This window comes from Lissotriton vulgaris, chromosome 6 (genome assembly GCF_964263255.1).
Source record: "Lissotriton vulgaris chromosome 6, aLisVul1.2, whole genome shotgun sequence".
NCBI classification, from domain to species: domain Eukaryota; kingdom Metazoa; phylum Chordata; class Amphibia; order Caudata; family Salamandridae; genus Lissotriton; species Lissotriton vulgaris.
Window position 1 is genome coordinate 47418412 of NC_141694.1, and position 13538 is coordinate 47431949.

The following is a 13538-nucleotide window of genomic DNA, read 5'->3' on the forward strand; positions in this document are numbered from 1 at the left end:
AACTCTCCAGTTTGGGGGGCACCTTGGCCTCTCATAATCCCACAACGTCTTCGTTTTTCTTTTTAAGTTGAAATTATTGTTATTAGTTTAATTAAATAGACCTTGGTGCAATAGTGACGTGCATATAATGCAGATTATAAATGTTGTGCAATTTGCTTTAAAAAGGTATACAGATAATTATAAGAAATAGATTATATTATAGATATGCTTTCCTGTTTTCATTTTCTATTATTGGTAAATGCTGGTGGGGGTTTTTCAGTGATTTCAATACCTTAAAAAAATGTGTTATTATCAGTGGTTACACATTTTTGTGCCATTAAAAACAACAGATTTAGTGTTTTTTTGGTGTTTATGGAACTTTTTGCTTTTATTATTGCTTGCTTTCTGCACTGATAGTGCATGGTATATAGAAAGTGTACGTACAGTGTCTCAATTGCAGGGGTGTTCAACGTTGGTCACAAGGGTCAAATCCATGGCATATTTTCAGATTATACACTTCAAATAAATTGCCTAAAATGTGTTAAATATAAAAATCAGACACTCCTGGACCTAGGTTGGACACTAATGCTCTACCATAACTTGGATCCATAGACCTACATTTTCTACATTGGAAGTTATGAATAGCCCTGCAGTTCCTACATTGGCATGTGCCAATAGACAAGCATTTGCCAATAATGTAATCTCTGCCCTGGAAGGGGATGACTCACAGGCTCGTTTTTTCCTCAGTGGGGGGCAGCACTGAGTCTTTTCAGATACATAGCTCAGTAAACCTGACTTTTCCAAAGTGGGTGGTAGCCCTGCCCTTTAAGCTATTGCATTGATAGTCATCTAAAGCCTGTAAATGCTATAGTGGTTCTTAGTAATTGTCACAAAGTCTCTACCCCGATCTCTACCCCGACCTGAAGTTTCCTAAGTGAAGGTTAGCCCTGATCTTGCAGTCATATGGATGGGTTTCTTCGTTTTCCTCGGTGGAGGTCTGCCACGTCCTGCAGTCTCTGCAGTGCCATGTTTCTATGGACCTGCATGTTCTATAGTGGAGTTTATCATTTATCTTGCTATCTCTACGTTAATGGGTTTCTACAGACCTGCATTTTTACAGTGGGTGTTACCCCATATTGAACAGTTATCTGCAGTATGGGTTTCTTCAGGTATGCATTTTCCACAGTGGAGGTTAGCAATGGCATACACAGGATTAAGACTTACTATTTGAGAGGTATGACAGTGATATCTGCATCACCACTGCCCGTTTCAGTGGCAATGTGAACAAAGAATAGATATCTGGTTAATCTTCAGGACTGCGGTTGACTTAACTATAGATAACTTCAACAACCAATGAACTGTAGCCCAAATAAGGCAGTTATGTGAATATTATCTAGTAGTGTGATTCACATTCTGTTAGTCCTCTTTTTATTTCCATTAAGATCCTCTGCCTGGTCAAATCCCAGTTACAGCAGTTACATAGGTGTAATGCGCATGCATGATCTTTCCGCACCAAATTTGCCCTTTCTAGCGTTCGGTGTAGCGCGGGGCTTGCCTACATTGAACAGAATATGTTAGTCCTGCCTTTTAACAAAATTAAAACAATAGGGACAATAATTGGACAGAAAACGAATTACTCTTTTTTCTCATAGTCTGTAGTAATTTAATAGCTTTTCCATCACTGGAAGGCAGGCAGGATAACGTGGTGCATGGCTGAACACTTGTAAGGTCCAAAAGGTGAGACCTATTGGCTATACCAATGCTTGTTTTTATTATGTCCACTACAGCAGTCATGCTTTCCTGTAAAAATCTAAGAATGCAGTGGAGTGCACTTTTTTCAAATCACTACCACATTTCTTGTCTTTGGCATCATCACCCAGCAAAGGTTCTGTAAACGGTTGCCACGTGGATAATATAGCAATCATGGCCTCTAGTATTGAGAACCACCAGATAAGTGACACAGTTGGGATGACTCTTTCATTGATATCACACAAAGCAGAAAATGAGAAATGTTTGCGTTTTCGTTTCTGCGCATAACAAAACAGTGCACCAGAATCGACTAAAAAGTCAATAGCATTCTTCATTAACTCTGAAGATTGTAAAGATGCTTTTATCATAACATCTAACAAGTGGCAACGATCTCTTACATGGAAGCACTTCAGCTCAGGTATAGCTTTTGATAGATCGTCACACAACTTTTTTATATACATGGCTGAATCACTGCAAATGCAAACAATATCATTCCAGACTTTGTTGAACTTGGGAAGAACTGTTTGCAGCAACATTCCAAGTGACACTGTGTTCCATGTTTTCCAAAAGTCTGGTGTCATGTTTTCACCAGTATCCCAGATGTTTGGTGATTGCACTCTTTTCACATATACCTGTCACTATACCCTGCATTGAATGTGCAAAGCCTGGGGTGTTTGGCAATTTACCGACTATCAATACTGACTCACTAGAAAAGGGGGCTGATCTATCAAGGGTTTTTACCCATTCTCTGTGGGTAAATGTGATGGTACTTATTGGGAAAGATTCTAATGAAACCTACATTTTTCTTATCAGTTAAATATTCAAACATGGCCAAAAAATCAAATCTGATTTTGATATTTCCTGATTCTCTACAGTTTATAAAATAAATAAACAACACCTAAAACATGCTTCTAACCCCTGTATCTTTAGACCAAAGACCACATAACTGAACAAGCATTTACAATGCAATAGGTCTTGCAGCATTAAAGTTTGAGTTATTGGGATTGTGTATGACGATGACAATAGTTATAAATGTATACATTTTGCAAATGTGACACCTGTAGCATTTGTAATCCAATATAAGTTGTATTTACGTGACTTAGATGTATTGATATTACAAATAACAATGGCTTTTCATTTTTTTAATAGTTAATACTTAAATAAAAGTTATTGTAATTGAGTCGGTAGAAGGGTGAAGTGGGTCATGTCCCCGAGTGATGTGGTGGTGTCCCGAGTGATGTGGTGGTGTCCCCGAGTGTAAAATGCATACAAATAAAATAAGCTAAAATGTCTATGGTACCCCCACTGTTTCCCTTATACTTGTTCTAAATGGATACCCTTAGCAAATGAAATGAAATGAAATGACACCCTTAGCAAAGCAATAAGACTAACTAAATAAATCACTATCCACTCAATACCCAAAAAGGGCTGTAGGCAAGGCTGGCAGTACTCCCAATAACATCACACGGAAGTGGTGACCCTCTTTCGGCAACAACAGCCCCCAAGGCCTTAAAGAGTTTTGTTTTCACTGCTTCGACCTTGGGTGCAGCCCTTTCCTTGTCGTGGAAAACAAGTTGCGAGCAGATTGTGTTTGGGGAACAAACACTAACCTTTGTTCTAACTTTTTTAAGCAGCTGGCAGAGGAAGGCTGAAAGCGTTGCTGAACAACAGGGCTCCTGTTAACCCGATATGAAGGTGGATCCTGAGAACAAAGAGGGAAGGCGGCGATTCCAGGATCATCGTCCAAAAACGTCAAGTTTTCTTTTGTTTTCTTTTTCCAGTGCACCTCTCAGGAGGCATAAGTCTGGCACCACGGTGTGCCTGAAGAGCTCAATACAGGGAATGTGTAGCAAAGCAGCCACGCTCTTTCGGCAGAGGACGGCTTTATCCGGCAGGTCAGGATCCTTCCGCGGTTTTTTCTTCTTTCCTGAACGTAACCATTTATCTTCTTGTACAAGGCAGCAAAGTGCCGGAAAAACAGCCTTCCACCACCCCCTCCGCAAATGCTGCCCGTGGCCTGGTCCACTGCGGCCAAAAGATGCTGCTGCTCGCAGATGGGGACAGCAAGGCATGCGCCAGGCTGTAAGAACAAGTTACAGCACAACGCACTAGGTAGGGTTTCAGGAAGCGCCTCTAGGGAGCAGCAGGAGTCAGAGAGGGAGGGACGGAGCTGGGAAGGATGCGAGCCTCCGATAGATACTTAAAGGCACCCACACCCTGCCTGTCACCAGCTAGCTACCTCCCTCCTCTGGGTGCCCGGGGACTGCAAAGAGCACTTACACAGGGCAGCGCGGCCCATTCGACACCATTCTGCACAAGTCAGGGCACGGCAATGGGAGAGAATAATTTATTGCATGATTAGTATGGAGTAGGGTGGCAGCTCCAAATGAGTGTGGAGAAACCCTTCCCAACATTCAGTGCCACTCCACAGTACGTCCCAAGTAACCTATTAAAACTACACAATACGTTCAGTGCTTGATGTGGAAGGTAAAGAACGACTAACATAACTAGTAGGCTCGCTCTCCTCCTGAAAATAATACAGTAGGGTGTATCCTATCGATAAAACACAACATACTAAAACAGATCACTGAGTGCTATCAATGTAATTCAATAATATCCTTTCGCTACAGTGCTTCGGCGCCTAGTCAGGTGCAAGACGTGTGCGCGCACTGACATAAACGAAACCTATCGTGGGGCGGGACTTCCGTCTTGTGAAGCCTGCGCCCAAGGAGTGCCTGGCCAGAGGAGCAGTGGTGACGCGGGGCTCCCATGCCCGAGGGAGAGCCCCGCAGAGGCTGCAGATGTCCGGAGTGGCGGTAAGTGGGCCTTAGCTGTAGGGGGGGGTCTTGGTGCACTTGTGTGTGTGTGTGCGTGCGCGCATGGGTGTATGTGTGCGACGGCGGGGGGGCTGTCTCTGTATTTGTGCGTGCGTGCATGTGCGCTCGTGTGTGTGTGTCTCTATTTGTGCGCATGCGTAAGCAGGGGGAGGTGTGCCCGTGTATGTTTGCGCTTCTCAGGAGATAGGAGATGGCCACAGCGAGCGCGTTCACGCGTGCGTGGCCCGCTCCGATCCCATGCACATGGTCAGCTCTTGTCTCCTGGGAAGCTGAGCTGCTCACAATTGGTCTCTGGCGAGACCGCGCTTTCGCGCGGTAAACGCCACAAGACCAAAAAGGAAAAAGAAACAATATTTTATAGACATCCCTAAACAACAAATTTCAAGCATAATAATGTTAGCCCAGTCTTTCCTACTGTTACCTTATATAACAAAGTTACATTGTATTGGTCCCTTAAGGAAGAAATAACAATCACTCTTTCATTCTCCTTTTCCTTTCTTTGAATGGCATTTAGTTTGTGGTTGTGCAGGTTTTTTCCAGTGTTTATATGTTTACACTGGTGAGGGCTATTTCCACTCTGGTAGGGTTTTATCAGTTATTATAGGCTTAAACCTAAATCCGGACAGCCTAAATATAGATTAAAAAGGAAAAATACCCAGATAACTATATTTTACAGATTAAAAATGATAATCAATATATCTTTTATGACTTGCACCCAGAAGCATTCAAGCGTATTTCAACTACTGTAAATTTCATACATATCTTAGGTCTACTAAAATTAGTACAATAAAACTAAAACTTCAATCCCAACACCCACAATTACCCAATATCAAGTAAAGCAGTCATAAATAAAGTGCCAAATATTCCACATAAACAAGTATGTCACAGTAGTACCCATGATCACCCAATAAATCAGTATTAAACTAGATTTCCCTTCTTTCACCCGCAAGGACTTAGGGAGCTATTCGATGAATCTGTGTCTGCTTCAGTGCCAATAAACCATCCACATGGTGTTCTCATGCTTTCAACCTTTCAATTTTCCCTCATCCTCCTTTCATCTCATGAAACAACACAGCACTCTCAACATTAGGGACAAGCAGCTCATATTTGGGGATGGTTAGCTCAGCCTATATTTACAGGACTAAGCAGACATGAGCGTAATTGTTGAAATCTGCTGTTTTGTTTCCAGAAGGAGTGAATCTGTGGAAAACCCCACAGTGTTTGCAGTAATGTTCTTTGCCTGCCAAAGCCTCATATGTATTTATTGTTGTCTGTCTTGCCCATCTTGGTTAGTCTGGTTCTAGTGAAGTAGGCCTGGTGCAGAATGTTAAGTCATATTAAACAAAACCTCGCCCTAATGCCAACCTCTCTGGGGTATTTACACCCCTCATCCCAGTCCTCTTCTTCCAATCCTCCCAAATCCTGTTATCACCGTTCCCTCAATGAATCTAGTGGGGCTTTGCAATTATTTACAATTCTTTTGTAGATTTGGGAGATAGCTTGTTTATGTAGTGGAGCTGCCAGCATCATCATTTTTTTAAAGTATGTTTACTACAGTTTTCTCAATGTTATCCACGATCAGAGTACAGTAATAAAGCATTATAACATCTCCATCATGCACTCGGGCGAGCGGTACATCATAATTTTGGTGGTAGAGTTCCATAGAAGTAATGTGCGAATTAGCAAACACAGTCCACTGTATCCCTGCATGCTCTCCCCAGTCCGTTGGGTGTACAAAGCATTGATATTCAGCACACAGTTCTGTCTTACGTGAAATAAAATACTGGAAACCGAAACAATAAACAAACAGTTCAAACATTGGGTTCTAGGTAGTCTAGTATCTAGCACATGATCTATCAGGTGTGGGTTCCAGGTGGCAAGGGCCAAGGGACCTCTCCTTTGCAAAATAGGACTCACTCACGACAATTTTATTTTATAGAAACAAGGGGGACCCAAAAGGTAGCAGAGGACCATGGGTATAAGCCCTAGCACATTCACCTACCTTACTTTTTCACACACTGAGAAATGTCAGCACATGCGCCTTTGTACACAGCAGATTACATTAAACAACTATGTTCAGGCCCCTCTCTCCTTTCTGATACCCCAGATGCACCCACATCAACTGATCCCTCTCTACCTGAACAACTAGAGAAATTAAAGAAAAACAGGTCCGCCTTCAGTTAATGGTATTAATGTTAACGGACTATCTAAAGGCTGATGTTATTCCACTAGGCATCCAAGTCCGTAACATACCAGGGATTTTCACAGATAACCCTAAATATATTTCCAATTTCAGTTATATTGGGACAACCTGCTCCAGACATTGGCTAGCACTTGGCATAGACATAGCAACGGAGACACTGAAATCCCTAGAACTTGAAATCAGTGATATACTGAAACAGATTAACGACTCAGACCCCACTGCTGACTGTAAGAATTTACTTGACCAAGTAGAGAAAACTGTAGCAGACTTCTATCGGATTGAGCAAAATGAACAAGCAAATAGAATCAAGAAAGATATCAAAGTATATAACATTGAGAACGCCTACCCTTACCTTAAAAAGGATTTTTATACCAACAGAGTATATTCCAACCCCCAAAACAGCAGGCCCTGGGGCCGCTATAACAAACGACAGAATTTAGTAGGCTTCTCTGACACATCAGCGGAGTCATCTGATAACTCAGATCCAGACGAAGGTGCTAGCAATTCGAGGCGTGGTGGAGGAGCCCAGTCCAATTTTTTAGGCAGAGGCCAACAAAATACCCCGCAGAGAGGCAGGGTAAAGAAACCTCAAAGATGGTTCAATCCACCAGGGGAGCACAAAACACGGAACAACTTCTACCAGTGGTAGCTGCTAATGAAATACCAGAACTCACAGGTAGCATCCCCTTGGAATCCACAACAGAAATTATTCCCATTTTCAATCTTTCAAAACATAATCTACTGAACCCTGAACTGGAACTCCTCAAAAAAGGCTTATCCTTTGCTCTAACTATCCGTCCTAATTTCATGGAACTACAAACAGAACTGCTAAGATTCTTCAGGTTAATCCGCCTCAAAGCCTTTTTCCAATTACATCCTTCACCCATCATCAACTCGAGTACACCCTTCCGTCCACCTTCTACATTCTTGCCATCTGCAGGCATGATCCCCTCAGAAATTGTCACGTTTGAAAAATTAGTACAAAAGGACCTTCAGAGTAAGGAGAAGAAAAAACTTTTCATTCCCTACAATATCTCCCGTCAAGAGAAGGATGCCATAAGCACTCTTAAGAATAACCCTTCCTTGATAATCAAAAGTGAAGACAAGGGAGGTGGAATTGGCCTTCAGGACATTGACTCCTACAAAGAGGAAATCCTGCGCCAGCTAGCAAATACAGACCATTATCAAAGGCTACCAGGGAACCCCACTGAAGACATTCAGGATACCATACCCAGACTCATTTCCGATGCTTGTGTCGAAGGATACTTGAGCAAGAAGGAGTTTAATTTCCTCAACGTAAAAACCCCACGTCTACCAGTCATATACGCTCTGCCTAAAGTGCATAAAAACATTGACAATCCCCCGGGCAGACCAATTGTCTCTGCCTGCGGATCAGTTCTTGGACCATTGGGTGTCTTTGTCGATTTCTTTATCAAAGAGTTTGTGCCAGGCACCTCATGCTATGCAAGGGACAGCATGTCCATGGTAAACTTAGTTGAGCACTGTCCCTTTGATCCGTCAATCAATACACTATGCCCGATGGATGTAGAGTTGCTGTATACAAACATCCCCCAGACAGCGGCTCTAATAGTCATCCAGAAAAGACTTGATTCTCGCTCACGTCCACATAAAATACCCACTCTCTTTATCCTAAAACTCCTTGAGTTATGCCTTACTAGGAACTTCTTCATCTTTGATAATGTTTATTATCAACAGATCAAGGGGACTTCCATGGGAGCAATTTTTGCCCCCAACTTGGCAATTCTGTTCATGGATGAACTTGAAACAGGCTCGATTCTGTCTGACAGCAATCCTTTCCATTCAGGGATTGGAATGTGGCGCCGCTATATCGATGATATTTTCCTCATATGGAATCTTCACACCAGCGCGCTACACCAGTTCCTGCACTGGCTTAACAATAACTGCGCAGATCTTAAATTCACACTCGCGCATGATAAAGCTGAAATAGTTCCTTGACCTCACAATTTACCACAGTGAAGGTGAATTACTCACACGCCTTTTCAGAAAACCGACTGAGCAAAATACGCTCCTCAGCTATGACAGTTATCATCCCAGAGCATTAAAAGACTCTCTGCCCTACTCCCAATTCTTACGGATAAGGCGCAATTGCTCTTCCTAAACAGATTATTTCAGGGAGGCCTATATTTTATCTAACAAGCTTGAAGACCGAGGCTACCCGAGAAGGCTAGTTAAAACTGCATCCAAAAGGGCATGGTATTGCCCGAGAGAGGCTTTACTGATACCAAAATTACGTGACAAATCAGAAAGGATAGCTTGTGTCACTACTTTCTCGCCATTGTCACACAAAATCAGGAAATCTATTCTAAGACACTGGCCCACAATTAATGCTGGCCCCATTAATTTAGAAAGACCCATATTTGCCTTCCGAAAGAGTAAAAACCTTAAGGACCACCTAGTGAGAGCGGCCCTACCGACCCCCACACCAAGATCAACCATTGAATCAAACTGGGGCTTGCCACCACTGCTGGGACATGTCAAATGCGGTGGATGTAATGTTTGTGGTTATACAATTGAGACATGCAATTTCAGTCACAATGATGTCACTGTTGAATTGAAATCTCTTTCCAACTGTAACTCTAATAATGTTATTTATACAATATTGTGCCCTTGCCCTAAGATGTATGTGGGACAGACAACTCAGAAAGCAAAAACACGAATTTGCCAACATAGGAGTTGCATTAGGTGCAGGACTCCCAATGCACCATTGGTCGAACATTTTTTCCGAAAAGAAGCATACCGAGGATGATATCAGGTGGACAATCCTAAAAGTTGTCAAATTGCCACAAAGGGGTGGCAACCTAGCTCAACTCTTGAACCGGGAGGAACTTAAGAGCATAATCCAATTTGACACCATACGGACCGGCCTGAACAGGAGCGAGGATTGGACTACCTTGCTTTAATCTGCAATCCTCAAATGAACTTGACCGTTTTAATGAACTCTATGGGGGCGTGGCCAAGATGGCGGAGTGAGCAGACGCTTCTTCCCGCAGCTCCTCCGTCCCGACTAGGCCCAAGCCCTTTTTCTGCAGCTTCTCTCCCCCCGCTGGAGCACAGCGGCCGCGGGACGGGTGGCAGAGGCTTTGGTGCATGCACGGGTGACAAAATTTGGCCCCGGGTGCTGATATAAGAGACCATTTGGGCGATGGAGGATTGACCGCGAAGTGCCACTGAATCGAGGCAGGCGCGAGCAGCTGGAGGCGGGGACCCGAAGACGGAGCCCTACAGCTAGTCCCGGCACGAAGGCCTTGACTGGACAGTGACACGTCTGTTTGCCACTCTGCAGCGGTTCTGTGACTTTTGAAGCCGATAAGATGGACGAGAAGCCCGCGGGGGACGCTGCGGAGAGAGATAGTCGCTGACTGGGGGTAGCGACACTCGGGACCGCGGCTGCGGCCTGGGGTGCCACGCGCCTCTCGGTCCCGTCTGAACCTCGAGAAGAAGTGTGGATCAAGGGGGCAGCGTGGTTGGCTCTACTAAGAACCGGGAGATCTCGAGGAGGATTCATTGCCGGAGCCCTAAGACTGTGTGGAAGCTTGAACAGTGGACATTGGAGAAGGAGGGTCTTCCTGGAGACGCCCGGCCACCATTTTGTCCCCGAGGGGACGAAGGAGACAAAGCCCTGAGGTCGCGGCCTAGGCTGCTACGCAACCCCGGCCCTGAATGACGCTCAAGAAGGAGTGCGAATCAAGGATACAGCATGCTTGGCACTGATAAGGACCGGGAGGTCTCCAAGCGGACTCACTGCTGAAGCCCTGGGACTGTGTAGTAGTTTGGACATTGGATATTGGAGAAGGAGGGTCTACACGGCGGCGCCCGGCCGCCATTTTGTCCTCAAGGGGACAGGACAGATGAAGGCCCTGAGGTGTCGGAGCCTCACCCTAGCCGCATCGGCCCCACACATGGGGACCCACTGACACCGGGACCTGCTATTGGAAGTCTTGAACCCCTCTTTACATCAAGTGGCGAGCTACGATCCACAGAGGGCAGATGGCGAGCGACCGGGGCGGAAAGAAGGGGGAACGTACGCTCCCAGACATGCTCAGCAGGGCCCAGCAACAACGGGATAAGGCACAGCCGTCACCGAGCTCCTCCAGAGGCTCAGGAGACCCGGCTGGAGGGGAGCCCCCAGTCACGAGATCTTTCAAGGAGGTTCTTTTTAGCTTGCTCAAGCAGGACTTCCAGACGTTGAAACAGGAGGTGGCCAGCGAGGTGCGCGAGGTACGCAGAGAAGTGGAGGGCCTGGGTGAGCGCATGGAAACGGCAGAGACGGCGGCCCACCGGAGGGACGAGGAGATTGTCCACCTACAACAGGAGGTACTCCGCCTCAGGGAACAACATGTGGACCTCCAAGCACATAACGAGGACCTGGAGAACCGTTCGAGGGGGAATAACACACGGGTTCGGGGGGTCCCGTCCGCCGAAGAGGGGGCTGATATTGCCAGCTACCTGAGGGACATGTTCAGGGAAATCCTGGGTGATCCAGCGGACTTCCCAATCCAGATCGATAGGGCCCAAAGGGTTGGCCGTCAGCAACAATCGACGGCACCTCCACCGGACATACTGGCCTACCTACCTGATTTCCCCGTGAAGGAGCGCATAATGGCGGAGGCGTGCAAAAAACAACCACTAAGCTTCCGAGGACGCTCCGTCGCGCTGTTTCAGGACTTGTCTGCCATCACGCTGCAAAAACACAGGGCCTTCAAGATTGCAACAGACTTCCTGAGGGAGCATGAAACACCGTTTACTTGGGGGCATCCCTTCCGCCTCATCTTTCGTTGGAATGGCACGATGCACCAACTGCGCTCCCTGCAGGAGATATGTGGGGTCCTGGGACTCACAGCGACGGAGGAGTATGGCGCGACGCCGAACCGGAGGCGCTCGGACAGAGGTGGACGGCGGAGAACAGCGAGAAGGCAATCGGTGGCTAGTGCCGGGAGGCCAGATTCACCCACCATCAGGGCCGAAATGGCCAACGCATTGAGGGAGGCGGCCAGGGACTCTGCTGCCACGAACGGCGTGGCCCTGACGGCGTAGAAACGCTGCGGGGGAGAAGGACATAGCATCTGAAGACAGCAGGTTTGGGGCCGAAGGGGGGGTGGGATTGTTGGCCAGTTGCCATGGGGTTGGTTCGGGGAGAGTTGGGGGGAAGGGGGGATACCGTCCAGTGCCTTACACATTTTTGCATTTTTTCACTAGAGCACCTTTGCGCTGCCACCCCGTGACCTGTCCTGCCCGAGTGGGTTCCCGCTGCTTAGCGCACACTGGCCTTCACGGACATGGCGACGCTTAAGGTGGTGACCCTTAATATTAAGGGGTTAAACAATCCAGTTAAAAGAAGGGCAATTCTGTCTCTGTTGGAGGGAACACAGGCGGACATTTGTCTCCTGCAGGAGACCCACTTGTTAGCACAAGACTGTCACAGGCTGCGCTCTCGCAAGTTTCCCACGCAGTTCTTCTCCTCCACTACTTCTAAGAAGGTGGGGGTGGCCATATTGGTATCGAGTTCCTTCAGGGGAGAGGTGCTGTACACACTCGCAGAACAGAAAGGGAGGCTGTTGGCGTACCGCCCAAAGCTGGGGGGCATGACGTTCTCCATTGGCTCCTTGTACAGCCCGAATGAACACCAGGAGCGTTTTCTAGACTCGGCACTGGTGGATCTGACGGCCTCCCCGGACAGACACATAATTTTAGGGGGGGACCTGAACATGGATTTTGATTCCACACTAGATAGGTCCGCGCAGAGATACCCGCAAACTGGGGAACTCTCACAGGCAGGGAAGGCTCAGCTCGCTGATCTGGACCTGCATGACCTCTGGCGCACACTGCACCCCACGGATAGGGACTATTCTTATTATTCGCATGCGCACCGGACGTATGCGAGACTAGACCATCTGCTGGTCAGCGGACCAATGTGTGCCTTGGCCACGGCGGCGGATATAGGGGTCCTGTCATTGTCTGACCACGCGCCGGTTTTGGGCACATTTACGTTGCCGCCGGTCTCCCCCTCCCTTGGTGTTTGACCTCAAGCTATACACGGGGATTTTGGCGTCCAGACTGGCTCTGCATTTGCCAGGCCTGGCGGAGACTGACCAGGCTGGTTTTGTCCCAGGAAGGCAAACAGTCGATAACACCAAGAGGGTGGTGCACGTCTTGGAGAAAGCCTCACGGATCCCCGGAGAGAGAATGCTGCTAGCGGTGGATGCGGAGAAAGCATTTGACCGCGTTTATTGGCCTTATCTTGAACAGGTGCTGGGGAAGATGGGTATCGGAGAGAAGTTCTGCTCGATGATTTTTAACTGCTATAAGTCCCCATCGGCGACGGTTAGAGTTAATGGCTGTAGCTCCCGCAGCTTCGTGATAGAAAGGGGCACTAGACAAGGGTGCCCGCTCTGTGGTAAATATAAATTACCTATACTTAATTTGTGCGGTAAAGTTCAATAAGAATAACTCAGTCAAAATAAGAGGCAGAATCCGTGCTATCTGAGGTTTATAAGGGTTTATTCCTTAAAAAGGAATTGGTTATATGGTTCGAACCAGGTGTCATCGGGTTCCATCACCACAAGGGCTCAGGAAGGGAATCACAATACTTTATTGACAAGACATCATATATATAGTCAATGCATTACATTTAGTAATAGATGCAGAAGGCGTAACAGCTGAGAGAAGAGAGATAAGGATGCATGTACGTAATAGAAAAGGCGTAACAGAAGGTGTGCACAAAGGCGTGT